At 35.4% G+C, this 25,953-nt stretch overlaps 1 protein-coding gene and 1 long non-coding RNA gene across 2 annotated transcripts in view; one reads left to right on the plus strand and one right to left on the minus strand.

Annotated features, from left to right (window-relative positions):
• The window catches only part of LOC148948161 (palmitoyl-protein thioesterase 1-like), a 635,005-nt gene that overhangs the window by 392,004 nt on the left and 217,048 nt on the right, over positions 1-25,953 (plus strand). The window lies entirely within an intron of this gene.
• The window catches only part of LOC148948166 (uncharacterized), a 43,423-nt gene continuing 17,682 nt past the window's right edge, over positions 213-25,953 (minus strand). Inside the window, exons 2-3 of the long non-coding RNA XR_016142354.1 lie at positions 6,328-6,489; positions 213-409 (exon numbers count right to left, since the gene is read on the minus strand). This is a non-coding gene — a long non-coding RNA (uncharacterized LOC148948166). The remainder of the gene's footprint in view (positions 410-6,327; positions 6,490-25,953) is intronic.

Below are 25,953 nucleotides of genomic sequence, written 5' to 3' on the forward strand. Positions count from 1 at the left end.
TGAGTCGCTTCTTACTTAGTTAGTTACCACGAAGTGTTTGATAATAAAATCTACAAACTCATTTTCAAATCAAAACTTAAAATTTTTCATGAAATACTACAAAAACAGTTTGGCAAACACCTTCACATTGGAATAAGATGAAAGAAAATTTCCATTTTAAGATTAAGTCCCTTTGTCCTATTTTTGTCCAGTAAAATATTATAAAATTCATTTCAATCAACAAAACACAATGTTTCAGATGTATCTTCATTGTTAGGACATTTGGATTCCTGGATGTCGTATTCAAATTTACATGGTCCTGAAATACCAGGTAAATTGAGCAAAGGAGCATCTTCACATTTTGGTGACAAAAGATGGTTTGGAAAATGAAAGGGCTTCTCGCTGTCACCTGGTAAAGCATCTTCAAATTCTAAAACAAAATTTCAATTAAATAGACATAGAAAAATTTTACAGCAAAGTTTACTAAACAAATCTGACAGCTTTATCTTTTAGTTACGTGTAAAAATGTAAATATACAGACATTATATCATAGACAACGCAACAGCGCTGCCTAAGTAAAGAGCGATGTGGGCACAATGTAATATTTATTATTAGTTTTTTGTATTTTTTTTTTTTTTTTGGTTTTAGACCAGGGTACTTCTTATCAAAGGAGTAGTCGTAGAGCTCATTCAATTAGATATTGAAAGGGCCCTTTTTAATAATCAAAAGTGATTGGAGCGCAACTAGCCCCCTTCCCACGCCCACCATTTCCCCAAACCCATCCCATCAAAATTTTGAGATAGCCAATTTCTTCAGCGTAGTTGAAAGGTTCGGAAATTATGTGTTTGAGGATGACATACCCCCCCCCCCCACAGCCCTCAGGGTAAGGGTTGTAAGTTATGCCCTTGTGGCACTTAAGGTTTATATAGAAAGAGTGATCGTATAAACTTCGAGTGGGGCTCATTGGATTGAAAATCAGAAGTTCTAGTGCCCTCTTTAAGATACAGAGTGATCGGAGGGTGGATATCCCCCTATCGTTCGCATTTTACCAAAATGCAATTGATAGAAATTTTGAGAGGACCATTTGTTGTCGTAGAAACTTCTAAAAAGCCTTATTCGATTAAAAAATGAAAGGGCTAGTGCCCCGTTTAATAGTCGAAAGTGACTAAAGGGCAACTAACCCCCCCTTTCCCGCCAACCATTTCTCCAAAGACATCCAATCAAAATTTTGAGATAGCCATTTTGTTCAGCACAGTTAATAAGTCCCGAAAATTATGTCTTTGAGGATGACACTCCCCCCTCACAGCCCTCAGAGCAAGGGTTTTAAGTAATGCCCTGGGAGCACAAAGTTTTTATAGACAGAAAGAGTGGTCGCATAAACTTCAGAGGGGGCTTACTGGATTGGTAATCAGAAGTTCTAACGTCCTTTTTAAAATTAAAGTGATCAGAGAATGGGTCCCCCCCCCAAACCTCGTATTTTCCTAAAATGCATCTGATAGAAATTTTGAGATCGCAATTTTGAGATGGACTGGAAATTGAAAAGACCTTTTTTAACAGTCGAAAGTGCTTGGAGGGCAACAAGCCCCCTCCCCCTAACGCCCATCAATTCCCAAAACTTATCTAATCAAATTTTTAGATAGTCATTTTGTTCAGCGTAGTTGAAAGGTCTGGAAATTATGTTTTAGAGGATGATCCCTCCCCCTCCCTACCAGGCCTAAGCGCAAGGGTTGTAAGGTTTTTATAAAGAGAGTGGTCGAATAAACTCCAGAGGAGGCTGATCGTATCGGAAATCAGATGTTCTAGTTCCCTTTTTAAGAGTCAAAGTGATCGGGGGCAGCCCCCCCCCTACGTTTTATTTTCCACAAATGCATCCGATAAAAATTTTGAGATAGCTATTTGTTCAAAAACAGTCCAAAGATCATAAGAGGATCGTATAATAAGGCCTTTGAGGTGGACAGAATCCCCCCAAGTCTGGGGATTAGGGTTATAAGTTACGCCTCAGGGCCATATAAGGTTTTTATGGAAGGGCTGGTCGTGTGAATCTCAGAAGAGGCTCGTTTGATTTGAAATGTATAATTCTAGTTCCTTTTTAAGAGTCAATTATGATGAAGAGAAACTAGCCCCCCTCTCTGACATCCTCTTTTCCCAAAACACATTCCATTGAATTTGTGAGATAGCCATTTTGTTTCCAATAGTCCAAAAATCATGTAACAATGTCTTTATGATGGACACAATCCCCCAGAGTCCATTGGCAAGGATGTTATGCCCGGACATATAAGGTTTTTATGGAACGGGTAGTCGTATAAACTTTGGATCGGATGGAGCTCATTTGATTGTAAGTTGGAAGTTATCTGAGAGGTCCAGTAATTATGTTTTTGGGGATGTAAACCTCCCCACAGTTCTTAGGACAAGGGCTGTAAGTTAGGCAATTCGTTCATTGTTTACACCTAGTATATGTTACTGAGAAAGGTATACATGTTTGAAGTTTCCTTTCCAGCAAGACGAAGAGTATCAAGGTGAGACTTTCAAAGAATGTCGAGGGGAGTGTTGAACCAAATCAAAAGACGTTATGTGTATACGGATTGTGAAAAGGGTGAAACACAGGAATAACTGAGTACATTAGTTTGGAAAATGCCGCTAAATCTTAGGCTAGTACTATTAATTTTACTGCTATTAAAAATAAGGATATTAAGGTGAAAACTTTGGGATACATAGAAAGTGTATGGGACTAATTCGAAACACACTATGCCCACACAGGTTGTCAAGCAGACGCATCAAAAATGGTTCAGGTTGATGGTATGCATTAAGCTGAAAAATTTAGCGTGTACTGAAGGGGATGTTGAAAAACCAAAGGTGCTATGTGCATACTGCAACCAATACTGCTACAACTACTGCTACTGCGGAAGCTGAGGGTATTAAGGTAAAGCTTTCAATGAATATTTAGGCGGATGTTGAACTAAATCAAAACAAACTATGAGCATGTGGATTTTCAAAAAAGTAGCAAAGCAATATCTGCAGAGCAACTTATATTATTAATTTAGACCTTTAAGAATGAATTGTGGGGGACTTTGCACTAGCCAGAACGCAGTAAATATATACTTTAATACTACCACTAGAGGTTACTGCAACTAAGAACGCTAAGGGTATTAAGATGAATTTTATAGGGAACGTTTAGGATTTTCAATTAAACAAAAAAAAAACTGCAAGCATGCAGGTTTTCAAAGGAGCATATAAGCAATATCATAGGCGGCACCACTCTATAAAAGCTAAATACATAATTTAAACTTTTAAAGGAGCTAATTCGAATCAAAATTAAAAAACCTGGTGCCCTTTTTAAGAATAAAAAAGACTGAAGGGCAAGCAGTCCTTCTCTCAAACCCATTCATTTTCAAAATGCATCCAGTCAAAATTTTGTGACAGCCGTTTCGCTCAGCATAGTGAAACTGTCCAGCAACAGTTAGTAGAACATGTCTTTAGAGATATTAGCATGTCAACCCCCTACGAGTATGCAATTGGCCCATTATGCCTCAAAACAAAATGTTGCTTTAAAATAATTCAAAAGGTATTGTGTTTATGGTTGCCAATAAGATACCTCAATAATATATCAAGAATGACTGGGGTACTAAGTTGAACCGTTTGGAGATACTACTATTACTACTTCTGCTCTTACAATTTTAATAAATAAAAAGAGTGTAAGTGTATCAAGGTTTTCAAAGAGCACAGGTAGAATCATTTGTGAATCATATTAAATTTGTATTTTTCAGGTTAACCTCAGAAACAATAAAATTAAATTAAAAAATACAGTTTGTGTCAGGATTAAAAATTATTAAAAAAGTTTCTCTAACATACAAATAGCAACCCATACAATGAAAATTCTTATAGAAAGAACTGAAAAGATGTAAAAAAAAATTGTTTTCTATGAAAAAGACTATGTCAGATAAAAAACGAACAGAAATTAATTAAAAAAACTTTTTCCAAAAAACTAGTTTTTCAAAGAAAAGTAAAGAGCCAATCCATTAAGCCAAGAATGAGCAAAAATAAAGTAAAATAATCTTAATTTACAATAAATAGCCGAGTCAAACTCAAAACGAGCAAAAATTAAAATGGGTAGGGCTGATAACCCCCATGCCTTCTCAAGACCAGAACACAATTTGCGCTTTACTGAAAACAAAATACGTTCTAAATGTTTTCACTTCTCTTACTTTCATAAATAAAAAATTTTCAAAACTTTAAGAAATAAATATCAGTATATGTCAATTAAACTGACAATCTACGGTCATTTGTTTTTGTGTTTTTTTTTTCAGTAAAGCACAATTTATGTTCTGGCCTTGAGAAGATATGGGGGTTATAAAGTTATGGGGGTTATAAAGCATGGGGGTTATCAGTAATAGTCATGTAAATTCTTGCTCGTTTTGAGTTTGATTCAGTTATTTATGTTACTTTCTGTTCGTTTTGAGTTTCATTTATTTATTCAGTGATTTGTGGTAGTTTTAGGTTTGGAAGATTTTTTCATTTTATTTCTACTCATTCTTGGCTTAATGGAACTCTTTACTTTTCTTTGAAAAACTTGTTTTGTGAGAATTTTTTTTAAATTAATGTATACATAAAATCAGATATATATGCAGGTTTTTTTCACAAATTGCTTGAAAAATCTACTTTTTATAAAGCAAAAGAAAACTAGAAACATTCAATGCAATTCACAAACATAGAACGAATTAAAACCTGAAACTCATAATAAAAATTAATAACACAGAACGAGTTACTGGATTAAATTGACCAAAAAATCATACAAAAAACAGGGATAACATATCCCCCCAGAACCTGGGGATAAGTGTTGTAAATTATGCCCCCGGGCATATAAGGTTTTTATGGAAGGGATACTAGTATAAACTTCAAAGGGGGCTCATTCGATTGTAAATCAGAATTTCTAGTTCCCTTCTTGAGAGTCAAAAGTACATTGATGGCAACTACCTCCCCCCCACCCCCCAACCAACCGTCTTTTCCGCAAATGCGTCCGATAAAATTTTTGAGATTTTCATTTTGTCCAAAATAGGTCAAAGTTCATATTGTAAAAACTCCGGGGTTTACACAGCCCCCCAGAACCCGGGGGCATATAAGTATTAATGGAAGGAATGATCATATAACTTAGAAGGGGCTCATTCTATTGAAATTGGAAGTTCTAGTTCCCTTTTTAAGCATCAAAAGGGATCGGAGGGAAATTAGCCCTCCTGCCTTCTTTACCTCAAATACATCCAATCGATTTTTTAAGATACACATTTTGTTGAAATAAGTCAAAAGATTGGTTAACTAAAACTCCAGGGTCAACACAAACCCCAGAGCCCTGGGGTAGTATTGCATGTCAAGGGGGCATATGAGGTTCTTATACGAGGGTTTTGAAAATATTCCAAAGATTAGATAAGCGAAACCTCCACCTCCACTCAAAAAACTTATGAACAATATTTATTCCAAAACTCAAGCAAGCAGATCCCTTGCCTTTTCTGCATGGCCTGACGCCTCCCTCCCCCCCCCCCAGAAAAAAAAACAACTTATTAACGATATTTTATTCCAAAAATTATGGCAACTCACCCCTGGCCCTCCATCACCCCCCCCCCCCCAAAAAAAATAACTTATTAGCAATATTTCATTCCAAGACTTAAGGGAGCTGACCTCTGGTCCTCCATGACCCGATACTCTTCCCTCCCTCTGGTTTACAGCTTAACAGTCACAAAAAATAGACAATTGTAATTAAAAAAAAAAACAATCAATTGGAGTTTTCTGCATTAGTTCCCAAAACATAAAATACAAAATATAGTCTCCCAAGGTTTAGCAGCTGAATTCAATTAATTTTATTTATCTCTTGCATCTTTTATGATTAGACTATCCCATCTGAATCCCCCTAACTACCCCTGATTTGGTGGAAATATTTGTTCATCATACCTGTCGGATGATTTGCCTCCAACCACGCATTGTACTCCCGGCATAAGGTATTGAATCAGGAGATCGGTACCTGCGCAACGCAGACCTTTGGGCAGCATACGAATTTTGTTTTAAGATAAGTAATACCTGCACAGAGAAAAGATTGACAGAAAATGTCTCTACTGAATTATTAATTGTCTAACCAAACTTAAAGATTAAATCTTATAAATTGAATCTTAAATGTCTTTTTATCAAAAAGAAGCCCCTTTTATCACCCCTCAGCTCTTGATCGTTAGATCCAAGTACATATGCAGTTACATTCTTTTTTTGTTAGAACCACTTAATAGGCAAGAAGGAAAAATGGATAATTCTTTTTTAGAGCAAAGTAGCTTTTCTTTTACTCAGACACAAAAAATTAACTGTACTACTTACCGTTTTTAATGAAAGAATCCTTAAAAACTGCGATGGGATCAGCCATTTTCAGAATTTGTGGCAAGTCAATGAAAGATCTTGGAACGGAGTTAATGCAAATTATGAGAAGTACAATACTATCATCGAAACTTGGGTACAACACAGATTTTAGTCAGGAGATTCCTAAAATACAAAAGATATAAAGATTGATGACTAATAATAACTTTTAACCACCGCAGAGCAATTTTTATCTTAATACAGTTGAAAGAAAAGGCTCAACTACTTCAGCAGTCAAAGGCATTGCAATTTTTTTTTTTTTTTTTTTTTTTTATCGTGCTAAAATTCAAAAACTGTCTTTTTAATGTAAATAAATTTAAAGTGTAGTTGTGGATTTTAAGTTACAATAAACTTTTACGGTAAAAAGTAAAATACAGCTGTCAGCTAATTCTGTCAGCTGTATTCTGTTAGTAAATTTTCCAATCTGGAAACATGGTTTCATTCCTTTAATGAAAGCTTTATTCATGGTTTTAATGTTTTAAACACTACAAAGTGTAGCCTCAAGAGGGCAAATCTGTATGTTTTTACTTTTAGGACTTGAAGAGTGTGAAAATAGATCTAAAATTAGATAAAAAAAAATTATATATTATGTAATAGCATTTCATTTATCAACTAAAAAACTAATCAGAAACTAAGTAATTACTACGAAAGCAATTTAATTTCCAAATCTGAAGTGAAACTCAAGCAATTTATGAAAAATTTCTAGAAAAATAAGTCTTTTGTCTTTTAATATAGGTTAAGCTATTTGAAAATGCTACAACATTTGCCTAAAATATTACTGAGAAATGAACCGATTGTTAAACTAAGGATGACAATCTACCTGGGAGCCACTTATGCCAAGGTCTAAATTTGTCTTAAATTACTTTTTACCTTTACCCAAATATTGTTTCATCATCTTACCAATGTATCATGAAATCAATTTCACCATTTCTCTAAACTCTTTAAGTATACTTGAAGGTGATGTTTTGATGTAAAACAAAACAAAATATCCCTATTCAATATTTTTTCTATATATCATGGTTACAGTGACAGCCGTAACCTAAGAACAAGCAAACCGTGACCCTTTCCCAACCAAAAGTATTTTCTAGCTTAAGTGCGACTGGTTGGTATTTCTATATTCATCTTTTGCATCTAAATTATAATTCAACTGTGGTTTCTAGTTTATTCCCAATTATGATCTTTTTCCTTTGATTTGCTTATAATTACTTTATAGTGCCAAGTTTTTAGGGGGGTAATGCCCCCCTGTCCCCCCTTGCCGGTACCCATGATTTACTGCATCCCATTGAGTGAGCCATGGTTTTTTTGTTCAGTCTTTGAGATTTGATTTGAAGCTCCCACTATCTTCTCATTTAGGCCATTCCACGGTTTTATGATCCAATTGTATAAAAAATTGTTTCTTTTTCTTGTCTTGGCATGCTTGCAGAACAGCTTTGCTGAATGACCTCTGGTACTAAATGACTGGGCATGTTCAAACATATCTTTGTCATCAGACATGGAGTCATTACACATAACTTTTAGGTCATTATCATATTGCGGCTGTGTTGATGGTATGTCAGAGCAGAGTTGGTAGCTTCTGGCTCTGCAGTCAACATCCAGACTCGTTGTCCTTGAGATGCTTTATGCATATAGTCACCCATCTCTGAACAAATTTGAGAGCCATCTGGTCTGTTTTATTATTTGGTATGGCAACACACATTTCATCCTCTAGTCTAGGGCTCACCAGGCTTTAATATAGTTTTTCACTAATATTGGGGATCTACTAGTAATTGTACACTTGATACGAGCAGAGATACCAAGAGTCTGGTTAGACCCTGCTAGCCAGACTCTTGACTCTGGTTAGACCCTGCTACAGCAGCTCAAGTGTAGCAGTTGAATTTGAGTTCTTCGTCCACAACAACCCCCAAATCTCTATCTAAGGTACTCTTGGAAATTGGTTGTCTCTCACTGGAATTTGATAACATTGAATATTGCCATCATGGGTTATTTCTTCCAAAATGTAGAACCTTGCACTTTTCAATATTAAATATATTTTCTATCTTAAGAAAACAATTCTTACTTCATGAATAATCACAATTAAAACATTTTGCATGCAAACCTGTTACTTTACCCCCATCCTCCCCTTACGTGCAAATATGTAGCCCAAATTATATATTTCTTATCTGTATCTAAATTGTTTCGACTTATTTACCTGTAAATTCAATCACATGTTTCCCTCTCTCCAGGTAGTTCTCTTGGCAAATTTGCACATTAAAAAAGGGGGGGGGGGTAAAGTAAAAAAACATGCAAAATATGTTAAATATGATTTTTTGCATATTATAAGGTAACAATTCCTTTCTTAATATGTTCCTTATGTCCAGTTAATTATCTGACTGAGTGAACTGTTTCCAGTTTTCCACAAACATTTTTTCTATATACTTTGATCGGAGTAAAATCAAAAAATCAATTCTTTATAGTAATGAATGGTAAGTAAATAACAATCCTTGTCAATGACGAAAGTGTAAGAGCCTAATTATTGATAACATTCGATCAAAGAATCAGCTTTTTATGGTGACCCTAATTTTGTATTTGTTTATTAGTAATTAGTGCAGCTCTTAGTACACAAGAAAGTTTGTTTAATTATAGAAAACACAAGAAATACAACTTGGTAGAAAATTTGGCAATTTTGGTAGAAAATATAACTTTGTTTAACTTTGTTTGCATTACAAGAGTACTCGCGAGCTATATAATCAGAAATATTTCCCCTGAACGGAATGCTGGGAATTTTTGTACTTTCCCCCTGAACAGATACGTTTTTTTGTGTTTTATTATCATTTTTTTTCCAGGAGTGATTGTATTTATCTAGTTGTCACTTTGAGAAAGATTTTATTTTTTTTTACACTTCTAAAGTGTAAAGGTGTCAAATATACTGGTCTTTGGTATTCTAAAAATGTTGAATTAAAAATATGTATTTGATTTTCTTAATTTTAGTTTTAATGTTTTACTTTAAACAAACTTGGTAATGCCTTACTTTTTATAAATAAATGAGTCGAAAGGCATTAAATATTTTGGTGTTTGATAACCAAGTTCAAAACTGTTGATACTGTTAAAAAAATATCCGTCCGATGCTTCGGCATTGCTCAACAGAACTGAATGCTGGGAGTTTATATCTTAGTTTTTGTATGTACGCTATTCTTTTGTAATTAATTACTTTTTTTCATTTTTATATACTTTTACTTTAATTGACATATTTTTTCCATTACCTTTAGAAAAATGTTTTTCTCTAAGCTTCACTTAAAAAAAACAAGTTTTTTTCAACTGAAAGTAAGGAGCAACATTAAAACTTAAAACAAACAGAAACTATTACACATATTAGGAAGTTGCCCCCTCCTCAACGCCTCGCTCGTCACGCAACAGTATTTTGACCCTTTAAAAAAAGCTACCTATTGTTCTAACCAAACAACCATTGGGTTTCATTTGTATTAAAGAAGTTAAACAAAATTTTAACTTTAGAATAAAGAGCAAGGTGCTAAGGAGGGGGCAAATCCCCTCATATACGTAATAATGACTGTTCGTTTTAAGTTTTAATGTTGCTCCTTGCTTTCAGTTGAAAAAAAAAACTTTTTTACATTCAATTTCTGCTCGTTTTATAAATAACGCCAGGATACTTAACTCCAACTCCATGGAAAAATCACCCTTCCCAAAGAAATACCCTCTGGGCAATTCAATCCTGGCTAAAATTTGCCCTGGACAATTACCCTTAACATCTCCACGGCTAAAACTGAATCAGTAAAGAAAAAGCAAGACCTATAAAGACATATTATACAGGATCTCTGGCAAATTCACCCAGTGTAAAATTTCCCCTGAAAATTTCACCCCCTGGGAATATTCTTCTCCATGGAAAATTCTCCCTGTGCAAAATCCTTCCAGCAGAAAACTTGTCCTCCCCTCCCACTCAAAAAATGTAGGCTATGCATACTTCCCAATAACAAATAAAACAATAGGAAAATTTTATAACTTAAAAACCTTTCCCCAGGGCCAGTAGGGGATCATTTTATGTCTAAAGACATAGTTATTCGGTCTTTCAACTGTGGCTGAAGAAAAAATCAATCTCAAAATTTTCATCGGACAATTTTGGGAAAAAAGTGGTGTGGGAGGGGGCCTAGTTGCCCTCCAATTTTTTTGTCACTTTCAAAGGGTACTAGAACTTTTCATTTCCGTTAGAATCAGCCCTCTCTCAACATTTTATGCCCGTTGGATGAATAAGATCACCCATGGAAAAAAAAGAAGCAAATAAACACACATGCATGATCTTTCTCTGGCAAAAATTACAAAATTCCAATTTTTTTCTAGCAAAAATTACAAAATTCCAAATTTTTTCTGAGATGAACTTGAAACCTCTACAGAAGGGTTCTTTGATACACTGAATCTGATGGTGTGATTTTTCATAATAAGTCTATGAATTCGAGGGGTCTTTCTCCCTTTTCTCAAAAATCAGACAATTTTTTTTCAGTCTTGCAGCTTTTGATGGGTAAAACTAAACTTAATGAAATTTATATATTTGGAATCAGCAGAATAAGCCGATTCTTTTGATATATCTATTGGTATCAAATTTCCGTTTTTAGAGCTTTGGTTACCATTGAGTCAGCTCACTCCTTACTTACAGTTTGTCACCACAATCTGTTTGAACATAGGCAGCCCGCTAGCGCTGCCTAAGTAAAGATAATGTGGGCACAATGTGTTTCTTTTTTCAGCTGGGCACTTTGTATCACAGGAGTTGTTGTAAAAAACTTCGAAAACGGCTCATTCGATTGGAAATTGGAGTGGCTAATGCCCTTTTTAATATTCAAAAGTGATTGGAGGACATCTAGCCCCCGCCACCCACCCATGCCCATAATTCCCCCAAACACATCCAATCAAAATTTTGAGATAACCATTTTGTTCAGCATAGTTAATTTCCAGATAGAAAATATGCTTTTGAGGAAGGCATAACTTAAAACCTCGGGGCGGGTTTTAAGTTATGCCCTGAGGGCATATAAGAATCATGTTGGCACAATGTACTATGTATTATTTTTTTGTCCTTTGGAACAAGGCAATTCATATGGAAGGGATCATAGTAGAAACTTCAAAAGAGGCTCATTCGATTGGAAATTGAGAGTTCTAGTTACCTTTTTAATAGTCAAAAGTGATTAGAGGGCAACTAGACCCCCCCCCCGCATCCCCAGCATTCCCCAAACACATCCAATCAAAATTTTGAGATAACCATTTTGTTCAGCATAGCCTAGTTGATTTCCAGATAGAAAATACGTTTTTGAGGAGGACACTCCCCCAAAATCCACAGGGCAAGGGTTTGAAGTTATGCCCTGGGGGCATATAAGGTTTTTATAGAAGGCGTTGTCATAGAAATTTCAAAAAAGACTCATTCGATTGGAAATACGAAGGGCTAGTACCATTTTTAATAGTCAAAAGTGATCGGAGGGCAACTAGCCCCCCCCCCCCACGCCCATCATTCCCCCAAACACATCCAATCAAAATATTGAGATAGCCATTTTGTTCAGTAGAGCTGATTTCCAGATAAAAAATATGTTTTTGAGGAGGGCACTCCCCCACAACCCTCAAGGCAAGAGTTTTAAGTTATGCCCTGGGGGCATATAAGATTTTTTATAGAAGGCGTTGTTGTAGAAACTTCAAAAAAGGCTCATTAGATTAGAAATTCAAAGGCCTAGTGCCCTTTCTAATAGTCAAAAGTGATTGGAGGGCAACTAGACCACCCTCCCCCCCCCACGCCCCTTCATTTCCCCAAACACATCCAATCAAAATTTTGAGATAGCCATTTTGTTCAGCAAAGTTGATTTCCAGATAGAAAATATATTTTTGAAAAGGACACTCTCCCACAACCCTTGGGGCAAGGGTTTTAAGTTATGCCCTGAGGGCATATAAGAATGATGTTGGCACAATCTACTATTTATTATTTTTTTTTTCCTTTAGAGCAGGGCACTTCATATGGAAGGAGTCATCGTAGAAACTTCAAAAAAGGCTCATTAGATTGGAGGGTAACTAGCCCCCCCCCACGCCCATCATTCCCCCAAACACATCCAATCAAAATTTTGAGATAGCCATTTTGTTCAGCATAGTTGATTTCCAGATAGAAAATATGTTTTTGAGGAGGACACTCTGCCACAACTGTCAGGGCAAGGGTTTTAAGTTATGCCCTGGGGGCATATAAGGTTTTTATAGAAGACATTGTCATAGAAACTTCAAGAAGGGCTCATTCGATTGGAAATTCAAAGGCCTAGTGTCCTTTCTAATAGTCGAAAGTGATTGGAGGGCAACTAGACCACCACCACCCCACGCCCTTCATTTCCCCAAACACATCCAATCAAAATTTTGAGATAGCCATTTTGTTCAGCACAGTTTATTTCCAGCACAGTTTATATAATTATCCAGTAAGTTTACCGCAGATGATTTCTGGCTCTTCATTCTCGGTGCGAACGAAAAGCTCCTCCCACTTAGTTGTGCACTTATTGTCTACTTATTGGTGAGCCGGCCAAGTGGTTTTGTCAGTACTTGTTCCGTAGGTGATTATTCTTTGTCTACCCGTGAAAAGATCTAATACTGCTTATGTTTATATGTTCTCTGGAGCACTCGCACCTCAGTCCGGGTTTTTATAATGGGTGAGATAGGGAAAGATCATACTGCTAATTATATAAACTGTGATTTCCAGATAGAAAATATGTTTTTGAAAAGGACCCTCCCCCACAACCCTTGGGGCAAGGGTTTTAAGTTATGCCCTGAGGGCATATAAGAATGATGTTGGCACAATGTACTATTACTGAAAAAATACAAATGAATTTGCATTGTCAGTTTAATATACATATACTGATATTTAGTAATCAAAATTTTAATATTATTTGACTTATTAAAGTTATAAAAGTAAAAACATTTATATTTTTCCAGTAAAGTGCAAATTTTGTTCTGGCCTTGGGAAGGCAAAGGGGTTTTGCGCCCAACTTATGTTAATTTCAGCTTGTTTTGAGTTTGACTCGGTTATTTATTGTTAATTTCTATTAATTCAGTTAGTTTGTTATAGTTAGTTTATTGTTAATTTGGTTAATTTCTGTTCGTTTTGGGTTTCATTTATTTATCGATGCTCATTTGTGGTAGTTTCACGCTTCGTAGATTATTTGATTTTATTTTTGCTCATATTTTGTTTAATGCAGTTCTTTACTTTTCTTTGAAAAACTTATTTTGTGGAAAAAGTTTTTTAAATTAATTACCACTCAAAATCCAAACAGAGATCAATCAAATATTGATGATAGTTTCTTAAACCACATTGGCTTGACATAACATAAAGAAAGGAAAACGATCAAAAACAGGGTTTTTAAAGGCCAAATGAAAATACTTACAAAACACAACAAAGCAAATATTTCAAGGGGACAAAAGCCTCTCTTATTAAAAACGCGATACGCAAAAATACAATCAATGAGAGTGTCAAAGGAAAAACAACAAGTAAAACGCGGAAAATCAAAGTGAATGGGAAAACAACAATGAAAAAAAAATTTTTAAAGAAGAATAAAATTCAATAAAAGCCAAAAATTGTAAGAATTAAAACCAAATACCTAACAACAATAAAAGTGAGTAATTCACCAACATCCGTGATTTGCAAAGAAATTCAAAATTGAACTGCCATTGACAGATACTAGCAAATAACTGAGAAATAAAAGAAAAAGATCCGTTCACTCAAACCAAAACAAAACAGCATTGAATGAGTTGGAGAGCTATGTCACCTGATTCCTGATTTTAATACTTGCATTCCTTGCAGACACTCTTTGAGACTTAAGGGGTTTTTGACGTGTCTGATTAAGTGATTGGGAAATTGGTACAAGGTTTATATCTGGGACTACTAAAGTATTGGCTTCTCTTTGGAGAAAACCGAAATACGACTAATTTATTCTTAAATCACCTGATAGTTACATAAAAAACGCAAATCAAAGGGAAAATTCAGTTTATCTTGGTATTCTGTATGTTAAAGGGGTTTCAAGCCACATTTCGAAAAATCTCAGAAAAAAATAACAGTTACACTTACTATAGACCCATAAAAACTATCAGTTCCCAAATCTATCAAGGTAAATATCCTATTCTGATAGATTAAAAAAAAACTCTGAGGTCTACAGAATCCCTTGTTTGTGTGGTCTTTGGTATATCAGAAGAACTGTTCAGTGCCTTATGGATATACTAACTCAGCACTCTACCTCAATTAATAACACACTTAAAAAGCAGAAAAAAGCAAATTTTGATTCAGCTGTTGCAGAGCACAATTTTGAAAACCCAGACCATACTATTTTGTTTAATGGATTCAGAGCTTGACCACCTTAGAGATATTTTATTTGGGAATGGTTATCCAATTAGTCTAATAAATTCTGTAATTGCAAAACGCATTAAAGGATTATCAGATAGTTACACAGAAAACGCAAATCAAAGGGAAAATTTAGTTTATCTTGGTCTCCTGTACCTTAAAGGGGTTTCAGGCCACATTTCAAAAAATCTAAGAAAAAAATGACATTTACACTTACTATAGACCCAGAAAAACTATCAGTTCCAAATTTATGAAGGTAAAGACCCTGTCCTGATAGGTGAAAACTCTGGTGTCTACAGAATTCCTTGTTTGTGTGGTCTTTGGTATATTGGAAGAACTGATCAGCAATTGACAGATAGACTAACTCATTACTATACCTCAATTATTAACACAGTTAAAAGCAGAAAAGAACAGAAAATTTTTACTCTGCCATTGCAGAGCACATTTTTGAAAACCCAGACCATACTATTTTGTTTAATTAAGCTAGCCTAATTTTGCATGACAAACATATTGTCCAGCACTACAGAGAAGCTGTTGAAATTTATAAGTACCAATATTTGGGTCTAGCTTTGGACAGGGATTCAGGTGATATAAGAATAAATGAGTCATATCTTGGTTCTCTCGATAGAACTGTTTAGTGTACCAATTTCTCAATCACTTAATCAGACAGTTAAACAACCCCTTAAGTCTCAAAGAGTGTATGTAAGGAATGCAATTATTAAAATCAAAAATCAGATGACATAGCTCTCCAACTCATTCAATGCTGTTTCATTTTGGTTTGAGTGAATGAATGTTTTTCTTTTATTTCTCAGTTATTTGCTAGTATCCGTCAATGGCGATTCAATTTTGAATTTCTTTGCAAATCACGGATGTTGGTGAATTACTCACTTTTATTGTTGTTATGTATTTGGTTTTAATTCTTAAAATGTTTTGGCTTTCATTGAATCTTATTCATCTTTTAAATTTTGGGGTTTTTTTTCATTGTTTTTTTCACATTCACATTGACTTTCCATGTTTTATTTGTTAGTTTTTTCTTTGGCACTTTCATTGATTATTTTTTTTTGTGCTGAAGAAGAGAGGCGTTTGTCCCTTCAAAATATTTTCTTTGTTGTGTTTTGTCAGTATTTTTATTTGGCCTTTAAAAACCCCATTTTTTCTAGTTTTTCTCTCTGTATGTGAAATATTGATTGTTTTTTTCTGTGTTACCAAAAGTATTTAATTCATAAAAGTATTATTTTCCTTAAAGGGTGAGAGGATTCTGGAGTTGAAAATTTTTCAACTCGTCCTTATAAGGTTGAAAGATCTTCTGCTTAAATGAAGTACAACAAAATTGTTTTCAGCTTCACAACTTTGCTCAGTCCCAATTTATAAGGTTTTAAAGATATGCAAACATATTTCTTGAATATTGAAATAAAAACTATTGATATGGCTTAAAATTCTACTCAAATAACAGGAACTTTATTTTCAGAACTAAAGCCAGAGAAAAAGAAATGGATGACTGAAAATAAAAATAAAGATGTTGTTTTGTCAAAATTTCAAGAGGTAATAGACCTGTCAAGTATAGGCAAATTTCAGGACCTACAAGAGGTAGAAGGAGTGGAGGTAGGTACTTCAAAATACCTTCAGGGCACACACTTTAGCCTGTAGACCAGTCACTGAAAGTTTAATTTTCCTAACCTAACTCCTTTCCAAGATAGCTAAAAGTAGCTAAAGTAGAATTTTACCCTGTATTGTTTTAAAATTGCTTTTCTGTGAATAGGGAGCAAAACACACCTGGCACTTTGACAATAAATCACAGAAGCCCAGTTTCTGTTAAAAAAAAAAATTACTCAGTGTTTTCTTTTGCACCCCTTGGCATTGTGCACTGTAGGCTTTGACATATGAATAAATCCTGGCCTGGACAAAGCAAGACAATTAAAATTTTGACATGTCTGAAAGGAATATGCTCTAGTTCTAAAACAATGCCCTGGCAAGCAGGGGCATCCCAAGGCTCATTTTATTGGGGGGGGGGTCAATTTTTGTAAATTTTACCAAATTTGTACCTGATTTATGCCAAATTTTCTGCTGAAATCAAGAATCTTGCAAAATTTCTGCTGATTTTGCCAAATTTTTGCCTTTGGTGAAAATTTCACCAAACACCGAAAAAGTTGTGGGGGGGGGGGGTTTCCCCCCCCTCAGGACGCCCCAGTTGCAAAGGAAGGGTAAAACATTTAACAAGCCTGTCCTATAGGTTATAACTAAAGTTTTTTTTTCAAAGTCAATTCTACAATTTTCCTCTGCTGTTCAGTAGGTTTACATAAAATATTTCTGAATATTGTGTGCAGTGCCCAACTTTTTCAAAAAGAAGTATTTTACCCAACATAGTAGTTTCACTTTTGTGAGCTAAATAGGTTGATCCTATAAACTTGTGTTATGAGCAAGTTTAATTAATGCAAAGTTGCATTAATTGAGTAAATCACACTACTTTGGACTATATTAGGTGGGGCATGCACCCCCTCACCCCTCCCCTGGATCTGTCACTGTGGAAAGGGGTTAGGTTAGGAAAATAAAACTTTCAGGAATGGGTCTACTGACTAAAGTATGTTCTAGGAAGGTATTTTGAAGTTCCTGCCCTACTCATCCCCTCTCTAGAGGACAATTACCTTTGATGACCTTTAAAATGTTTATGTTATGAAATTTAAACCTTATAAAACAGATTTTATGCTTAAATGAAATACAGGAATTGCTTTTTGCTTCACAGCTTTGCTCAATTCCAATTTTTGTAGTTTCAAAGATCTGCAAATACATTACCTACATTTAGAAAAAGCCTATTGACATGGCTTACAATTCTTCTCAAATAACAAGAATAGCATTTTCAGAACTAAGACTAGAGAAAAGGAAACTGAAAATTGAGGCAAAATGCTATTTGATCCAAATTTGAATAGGTAACCTGACAAGAAGACAAATTCATAAGACTTTCTATGCAACAATCAGTATCAAATTACAAGAAATCCTTCTCAAAATCAGAATTTGAACTTGTTCTAAAGACACTACCAGAGACTTCATCTGGCAGCGACAACCTATACCCTGTTTTCTTTAAAAGTTTGACTGATAAATGGAAGGATGCTCTGCTACAGCTCATCAACAAATTGTGGAAGGAGGGCAATTTCCCAACAATTTGGAAGAATGGCACATCTATCATGATCCCAAAACCAAATAAACCATACAAAGTAGAAAATCATCGTTTTACAACTCTGCTCCCAGTTGGAGGTAAGATATATGAAAGGCTAGTAAAGGAAAGCCTGATATTTGCAATAGATGAAACTAACCTGCTGCAGGATATTCAGACAGGTTTTTGCAGAGAGAGAAATACAGTAGATAACCTGATCAGGATGCAGAGAGACATCATTGATGCACTTGATAATGGCAAAGTAATGATTGCAGTGTTCTTGGATGTTAAAGGAGCTTTTGATAATTTGGTTCGCAGACAGATACCAAAAGGTTTATCTAAAGCAAAAAATAATGGAAATTTGATGAAATTCACACTGAGTTACCTGTCAGATGGAAAAATTGCTGTGACTGTAGGACAAGAAGGATCAAAGGAAATTGAGGTGGAAAGAGGTGTTCCACAAGGCAGTGTTCTGGGACCAGACTATTATAATGTTGGAGAATTTGATATCCCTCTAGAAGCCAATTACTGCAAAGGAGGAATCTTTGCAGATGATAATGATACTTGGACAATCCAAAACACAGTGGAAGAAGCAGAAAACGTTGTCCAAGAAACATTAGACCAAACAGATTTATGGTCCCTAGGAATAGATCTTGATTTTGATCCATCTAAAGCTAAAGTTATGTTGTTCACATCTAAGAGGAATATTAGACCTCCCCAACTTACTCTATTTGGAGAGGAACTGCTTGTAACAAATTGTCATAAAGTCCTTCGAATACACATTGATGATAAACTTCAATTTAGTCAACATGTCAAATATATAAAAGAATCCTGTGCAAAGCGACTGAATTTGATGAAGATGCTTTCATGTGGGAAGCATGGTGTCAACATAGTTACAGCAAGACAATTTTATATCAAATACATAAAACCTAAAATTGATTATGGGAGTTTGATATACAGCATTGCCCCAGAATCTACACTCAGAACACTTGATACAATACAGAATACAGCCCTAAGATTAGCATTTGGAGCTCAACAGAGCACCCCAATTCCTTTTCTCCTGGGTGAGTCTGGAGTGGAGAAACTCAACACAAGACGGGAGAAAATGCTTATAGTGTACATGAACCATCTGTGGAAAGCAGATTTTAATCACCCAGTTAAGCGACGTCAAGCGACTTGACAAGTGAGTCAAGCGACGTTGCGGAGCGCTAGGTAAGCTGGGTTGCCCTTCAATAAGGGGGGTGACATCCCCAAAGGCATAATTACTGGACCTCTGAACAATGCTGAACAGTCATCAGGCAGGAGCAAGTCATCTCTACCAGACAATAGGTAAGAAAGATCCATTTGAAGGAACCAGCCAACATTCAACAACTTTCACTAAAGCAAGAAAACTTTCTATGCAACAATCAGTATCAAATTACAAGAAACCCTTCTCAAAATCAGAATTTGAACTTGTTCTAAAGACACTACCAGAGACTTCATCTGGCAGCAACAACATATACCCTGTTTTCTTTAAAAGGTTGATTGATAAATGGAACGATATTCTTCTACAGCTCATCAATAAATTGTGGAAGGAGGGCAATTTCCCTACAATTGGGAAGAATGGCACATCTATCATGATCCCAAAACCAAATAAACCATACAAAGTAGAAAATCATCGTTTTACAACTCTGCTCCCAGTTGGAGGTAAGATATATGAAAGGCTAGTAAAGGAAAGGCTGAGATATGCAATAGATGAAGCTAACCTGCTGCAGGATATTCAGACAGGTTTTTTGCAGAGAGAGAAATACAGTAGATAACCTGATCAGGATGCAGGGAGACATCATTAATGCATTTGATAATGGCAAAGTAATGATTGCAGTGTTCTTGGATGTTAAAGGAGCTTTTGATAATTTGGTTCGCAGACAGATACTACAAGGTTTATCTAAAGCAAAAATTAATGGAAATTTGATGAAATTCACACTGAGTTACCTGTCAGATAGTAAAATTGCTGTGACTGTAGGACGAGAAAGATCAAAGGAAATTGAGGTGGAAAGAGGTGTTCCACAAGGCAGTGTTCTGGGACCAGGCTATTATAATGTTGGAGAATTTGATATCCCTCTAGAAGACAATTACTGCAAAGGAGGAATCTTTGCAGATGATAATGATACTTGGACAATCCAAAACACAGTGGAAGAAGCAGAAAACGTTGTCCAAGAAACATTAGACCAAATAGATTTATGGTCCCTAGGAATAGATCTTGCTTTTGATCCATCTAAAGCTAAAGTTATGTTGTTCACATCTAAGAGAAATATTAGACCTCCCCAACTTACTCTATTTGGAGAGGAACTGCTTGTAACAAATTGTCATAAAGTCCTTGGAATACACATTGATGATAAACTTCAATTTAGTCAACATGTCAAATATCTAAATGAATCCTGTGCAAAGCGACTGAAGTCTATGAAGATGCTTTCATTTGGGAAGCATGATGCCAACATAGTTAAAGCGAGACAATTTTATATCAAACACATAATACCTAAAATTGTTTATGGGAGTTTGATATACAGCATTGCCCCAGAGTCTACTCTCAGAACATTTGATACAATACAGAATACAGCCCTAAGATTAGCATTTGGAGCTCATCAGAGCACCCCCATTCCTTTTTTCCTGGGTGAGTCTGGAGTGGAGAAACTCAACACAAGACGGGAAAAAATGCTTATAATGTACATGAACCATCTATGGAAAGCAGATTTTAATCACCCAGTTAAGAAGCACCCCTATAAACAGTAAAAACCAATATAAACAGTAAAAACCCTATAAGCACCCCTATAAACAGTAAAAACCAATTGTCGGAGCTTAAGGCTCATCTTCCTACAAGAGTTCCACTTGACATGTATGGTCGGCATGAGGGTCAGCATTTTCACTTCTTTTGGTAGCTTTTTGCCAATCAGAGTATTTCTTGCGCATGTCATAAGGTACAATCCAGGAGTCAAGCGACGTTGCGGAGCGCTAGGTAAGCTGGGTTGCCCTTCAATAAGGGGGGTGACATCCCCAAAGGCATAATTACTGGACCTCTGAACAATGCTGAACAGTCATCAGGCAGGAGCAAGTCATCTCTACCAGACAATAGGTAAGAAAGATCCATTTGAAGGAACCAGCCAACATTCAACAACTTTCACTAAAGCAAGAAAACTTTCTATGCAACAATCAGTATCAAATTACAAGAAACCCTTCTCAAAATCAGAATTTGAACTTGTTCTAAAGACACTACCAGAGACTTCATCTGGCAGCAACAACATATACCCTGTTTTCTTTAAAAGGTTGATTGATAAATGGAACGATATTCTTCTACAGCTCATCAATAAATTGTGGAAGGAGGGCAATTTCCCTACAATTGGGAAGAATGGCACATCTATCATGATCCCAAAACCAAATAAACCATACAAAGTAGAAAATCATCGTTTTACAACTCTGCTCCCAGTTGGAGGTAAGATATATGAAAGGCTAGTAAAGGAAAGGCTGAGATATGCAATAGATGAAGCTAACCTGCTGCAGGATATTCAGACAGGTTTTTTGCAGAGAGAGAAATACAGTAGATAACCTGATCAGGATGCAGGGAGACATCATTAATGCATTTGATAATGGCAAAGTAATGATTGCAGTGTTCTTGGATGTTAAAGGAGCTTTTGATAATTTGGTTCGCAGACAGATACTACAAGGTTTATCTAAAGCAAAAATTAATGGAAATTTGATGAAATTCACACTGAGTTACCTGTCAGATAGTAAAATTGCTGTGACTGTAGGACGAGAAAGATCAAAGGAAATTGAGGTGGAAAGAGGTGTTCCACAAGGCAGTGTTCTGGGACCAGGCTATTATAATGTTGGAGAATTTGATATCCCTCTAGAAGACAATTACTGCAAAGGAGGAATCTTTGCAGATGATAATGATACTTGGACAATCCAAAACACAGTGGAAGAAGCAGAAAACGTTGTCCAAGAAACATTAGACCAAATAGATTTATGGTCCCTAGGAATAGATCTTGCTTTTGATCCATCTAAAGCTAAAGTTATGTTGTTCACATCTAAGAGAAATATTAGACCTCCCCAACTTACTCTATTTGGAGAGGAACTGCTTGTAACAAATTGTCATAAAGTCCTTGGCATGCATATTGATGATAAACTTCAATTTAGTCTACATGTCAAATATCTAAAAGAATTATCTGCAAAGTAACTGAATTGGATGAAGATGCTTTCATGTTGGATGCTTGGTGTAAACATTGTTACAGCCGGACAATTTTACATCAAATACACAAGACCTAAAATCGATTATGGGAGTTTGATATACAGCATTGCCCCAGAATCTACACTCAGAACACTTGATACAATACAGAATACAGCCCTAAGATTAGCATTTGGAGCCCAACAGAGCACCCCCATTCCTTTTTTCCTGGGTGAGTCTGGAGTGGAGAAACTCAACACAATACGGGAGAAAATACTTATGGTGTGTATGAACCATCTGTGGAAAGCAGACTTTAATCACCCAGTTAAGAAATTGATAATTAAACATGGTCTGACCCACACTAGAAATCACCATAGAAAAAGGAAACGTCTAATTCCTTTTGAAAAATTTGAACAACTACTAACTCAGGAAGGTATAGAAGTACCTATTACCCAAATACTATATTATGAAAAACCACCAAAAATCCCCCCCTGGGATTGGGTTCAGATTGAGTGTCAGATTGATTACATGGAAAAAATGGAAAATAACCCCCTAATAATGAGATATGAATTCCTCTCAGTTTTGAATTGCAAGTATCAAGAAAATGTTAAAATATATACAGATGGTTCAAAAGGTTTCACTTTTATAATACACAGATTTATAAAGGTCATCAAGGGTCAGGACCCTCTAGAGGGAGGAGTGAAGGTAGGTACTTCAAAATACCTTCTTGGAATACATTTCAGAATTTTACCCAATACAGGAATTCCATAACTGCTTATAGCTGCCAACTTGTGGAGGAAGAGTAGGCTAATTAGGTAAATATTTACCAAATCATATAATTGGCGTACAAACAAAGTAAACATACCACTTGATGCCTTTTTTATGCTTTCCAAATATAATAATCATTTTGTCAGAAATGAATTTCACCCCCACCCCTATATATACAAATTCAGGGTATATATTTGCACATTAGGGAGGTGGGGGTGTATTTTATTTCTGATATAAATAGGAGGTAAATTTAAACTTTACCCCCACCCCCTAATGTGCAAATATAGCCTATACCCTGAATTGGTATATAAAGGGGTGGGGTAAAATTCATTTCCAACAAAGATTATTAGATTTGGAAAGAGCATAAAAAAGGCATCGAGTGGTATATTATATTTATTTGTAAATCAATAATATGATTTGGTAAATATTTACTACTAATTAGAGTTAATAGTTTATTGTTGTGAACAGATATAGCTATGAGGTTTCAGTCCTGTGTGAATGTGGTTTGAAGGAATTTACAGCCAATTATTGAAACCCCAGATTTTAATGCATTTAGCAATAATGCTGGGTTATATGATTACAAATCCCTCAGAAGCTAGGCTAGTGAAGATGAGAATCTCAGTGAACTGAGTATATACCATTATTTTCTACACATATTATTCAACAATAGGGATATAGTTGGTTTGCTGACCAGGAATGACATGGTTTTCCATGTCCAGTTCCAAAAATGTCTTTCCATGAAAAAAAAATCTGAATATTTACTGATCTGAGCGATTTGAGTCTCCTCTTGCCAGCAATGTCAGTTGAGACTTCTTTCAATATGACTAATTTTCTTCCTTCTCAGCACAACGCCATTAGCTGCAAATACTTTCAATTCAGCAATAATTAATACAACTCAGGTTCAATCTAAAACAGAACAGACAATCTTCCTTTATAGCAGGGTTTTTTTTTTTGTTTTTTTTTTAACACAGGTATATATCATTGCTAAAACCATCAGTCAAACCTATTACACATACAAAATCAATTCCTTTTTCAACACTGACAATACATCAATTACATTACTACCAACATCAGATAAAATCTTTTTCTCTACCACTTAAAAAATCAAAATTCCTAATGCATGTGCTACTGCAAATTCTCCTAAATTTTCTTCTTTGCACAAATTCATCATTTCTTTTCTCAAATTTTCATACTCCTTACATTCAACAACATAATGGAAAATACTATCAGTTTTGCCTATGATAAACAACCTATGCTTAATACCTACATGGGTCGACCAAAAACGGAACATTAAGCAACCATATTTTCTTTTTAATCTACTATAATTTTTCATATCAAAGCCAGGCTTCTTTTTCTGGGTAAGAGCTATATTACTACTATTATCCCTCATTTCCTCAAAATGTTTTTGGTAAATCTTTCTAACCATCTCTCTAATCTGTTTATATGTTTCTGTAAGGGTGTAAGGGTCATATTTTGTGCTGTCAGTTTGGCATATTTGTCTGCTTTTTCATTACCCGCCACCCCCACATGGGCTGGACACCACAAAAATTGTATCACTATTCCTTTCCCAACAATCTTCAGAATTGAACTATAACTCTTATGGACCTCATCATTTTGTTTATTTGGAAAATTCTTTAGGGACTGGAGGGCAGATTTTGAGTCACTGCATATGAGGAACTTAGATTGATTTTCATCACTTATATCAGAAATAAAATACACCCCCACCTCCCTAATGTGCAAATATATACCCTGAATTTGTATATATAGGGGTGGGGGTGAAATTCATTTCTGACAAAATGATTATTATATTTGGAAAGCATAAAAAAAGGCATCAAGTGGTATGTTTACTTTGTTTGTACGCCAATTATATGATTTGGTAAATATTTACCTAATTAGCCTACTCTTCCTCCACAAGTTGGCAGCTATAAGCAGTTATGGAATTCCTGTATTGGGTAAAATTCTGAAATGTATTCCAAGAAGGTATTTTGAAGTACCTACCTTCACTCCTCCCTCTAGAGGGTCCTGACCCTTGATGACCTTTATAAATCTGTGTATTATAAAAGTGAAACCTTTTGAACCATCTGTATATATTTTAACATTTTCTTGATACTTGCAATTCAAAACTGAGAGGAATTCATATCTCATTATTAGGGGGTTATTTTCCATTTTTTCCATTTGATCAATCTGACACTCAATCTGAACCCAATCCCAGGGGGGAATTTTCTGTAATTTTTCATAACGTAGCATTTGGGTAATAGGTACTTCTATACCTTCCTCAGTTATTAGTTCTTCCAAATTTTCCGACGCAATCAGATATTTCCTTATTGTATGGTGATTAATAGTGTTGGTCCCACCAGGTTTAATTATCAATTTCTTAACTGGGTGATTAAAATCTGCTTTCCATAGATGGTTCATACATACCATAAGTATTTTTTCCCGTCTTGTGTTGAGTTTCTCCACTCCAGATTCACCCAGGAGAAAAGGAATGGGGGTGCTCTGGTGAGCTCCAAATGCTAATCTTAGGGCTGTGTTCTGTATTGTATCAAGTGTTCTGAGAGTAGATTCTGGGGCAATGCTGTATATCAAACTCCCATAATCAATTTTAGGTATTATGTGTTTGATATAAAATTGTCTTGCTTTAACTATGTTGGCACCATGTTCTCAAATGAAAGCATCATCATAAACTTCAGTTGCTTTGCACATAATTCATTTAGATATTTGACATGTTGACTAAATTGAAGTTTAACAACAATGTGCATTCCAAGGACTTTATGACAATGGGTTACAAGTAGTTCCTCTCCAAACAGAGTAAGTAGCGGAGGTCTTATAATCCTCTTAGATGTGAACAACATAACTTTAGCTTTAGATGGATCAAAGACAAGATCTATTCCTAGGGACCATAAATCTATTTGGTCTAATGTTTCTTGGACAACGTTTTCTGCTTCTTCCACTGTGTTTTGGATTGTCCAAGTATCATTATCATCTGCAAAGATTCCTCCTTTGCAGTAATTGTCTTCTAGAGGGATATCAAATTCTCCAACATTATAATAGCCTGGTCCCAGAACACTGCCTTGTGGAACACCTCTTTCCACCTCAATTTCCTTTGATCTTTCTCGTCCTACAGTCACAGCAATTTTACTATCT

The sequence above is a fragment of the Artemia sp. Qi Xiang Cuo genome, chromosome 10, assembly GCF_049724085.1.
Source record: "Artemia sp. Qi Xiang Cuo chromosome 10, ASM4972408v1, whole genome shotgun sequence".
In the NCBI taxonomy this organism is placed as follows: domain Eukaryota; kingdom Metazoa; phylum Arthropoda; class Branchiopoda; order Anostraca; family Artemiidae; genus Artemia; species Artemia sp. Qi Xiang Cuo.